We start from the raw sequence: 2,062 nt of genomic DNA, 5'->3' as shown, positions 1-2,062 counted from the left end.
AAATTTATTAAATAACACGATTTTTCAAAAAACGAGTAGTTATGTAAAAAAAAAAGGTTTATTATTAATAATAAGGCCAAGGAAAAGGATTAAATAATAGGAAATACATAAGAAGAAGGATAAAAAAAAAAAATAAAGATGGCGTCGATGATGGCGTCGCCGACGATAATAATATTAATGGGAAATGGATTTTCGTTTTATTAAAAATACATAAAAATTATAACTAACTTATTATTATCATTATTATTACGTAAGTGGGAAATTAAAAAAAACGCCGGCGCATAATGAATTTACACCCGAATTATTATGTCATATAAAAAAATTTTTTTTTTTTTCCATAAAGTCGCCATTTTTTTTTTTTTCTAATTATGGAAACAGGATATGAAACCGGGTTGGCTTGAGTATTTTAAGTAAAAATTTTTTTTTTTTTTTTAAAATTTCACTTAAACGTTTCAATTGTCCTATTGAATTTTTTACTTTTTAGTTTTTTTTATTGTTTTCCGTCAAAAGAAACGAACAATAATAATAATAATAGTTTTTTCTTATTATCCGCTCCGTTTATCAACGTCTATTTATTAAAAAACGTGTTTAGTTTATTTTATATTTTTAAAAAAATTACAAAACACGCTTTATTATATATAAAAAAAAAAAATTAAGTCGTTAATAAGCCAATAATAATAATAATAATAATAATAATAAAATTTTATTAAATCCGATTCGTAAGAGTTTGTTTTAGAAAAAAAAAAAAAAAATGAAAATCGTTATTGAATTTTCGTTTTATAAAATCAGAACAATCGTTTCTTAATACACGATAAAACTGGTTTCATTTTCTACGTAACGGTACAATTATTATTATTATTAATTTATCCTTTTGTAATGATTGCAATGACGAAAAACAAAATTTTCCTTTTGGCACGTTAAATAAAATTTATTATGAAAAATACAAGAACGAAGAGGACGTTAAAAAACGTTACGACCGAATGAATCCAAAATTTAAAACGCTTTCTAAGATTAATAAAGCAGGAAACATGAGGAGAAAGAACCTGGAGGAAAACTAGATTCCTTATCTCTTTACAAAAAAATTTTTTTTTAAGCTTGAATAATCAAGTGTAATGTTTAGTAAACGACAAAAAATAAATTGAAAAATGCGGAAATTATTATTATTATTATTTTTAAAGTAAGTAGTCGGTTAGTACCGACACGATATCTCGTGCAAAGTTGATGTCACCTTATTTGAATTAATAATAATATTTTTTTTATGTATTTCCAAGTTATGTACGCAATAATTTAAACTCTATCGTCTAAAAAGATATGTAAATAATTAAAGAGAGAGAGAGAGAGAGAGAGAGGGATTAACCTAACGGCAAAGTACCAGAAGACAAAACAAAATCATCGAAACAAACAATAGGTAGGTTCTTCGTTCGATAAGAAACAAAACAAAAAGGTGCCGATTTAAACATAATTATTTAATAATTTCTGACATCCAAACAAACAAACAAACAACAACAACAACCTTAATAAATATAAAATGGATATTAATAATTTTTTAATTTAAAAAATTACAACCGTAATTAATTTTACGACGACGATGAAAAAAAAGGTTGCATGATGAAAGGTAGGTCGCATCGAATTGTAGGAGGAGGAGGAGGAAGTACTTGAAATGGAAATCGTCATTTACACTCACTCGGAATAAATTTCAGTATCTATATCATAATCAAGGTTTTATCCTTGCAAATATTATTAATAACCGAAGGTTTGTTAAATAAAATAATAATAAAAAAACTCATTATGTAGGAAACAAACGAAACAATGGCGGTGATGATAGAATGTTTTTGTAGGTACACAAAAGTTAAATTATAATGATAATAAGATATGACGTTTCGATTAAATAGATCTTAAACATACGCGTGATAAGAATAAGATAAGATAAGGAGGAGGAGAGCGGAGGATAAGAAGGAGGAGAAAAACATTTTTAATTGTCATGATGGTGAAAGGTGTGAAAAAAGTTGTAAAAAAGAAATCCGTTGAAAGATTACGGTGGTGGTGGCGGTGATAGTGGAGG

The sequence above is a fragment of the Pediculus humanus genome, genomic scaffold, assembly GCF_000006295.1.
Source record: "Pediculus humanus corporis 1103172107460 genomic scaffold, whole genome shotgun sequence".
NCBI classification, from domain to species: Eukaryota; Metazoa; Arthropoda; class Insecta; order Psocodea; family Pediculidae; genus Pediculus; species Pediculus humanus.
The sequence above is the reverse complement of the archived record's forward strand: the minus strand, read 5'-3'. Positions refer to the sequence as shown.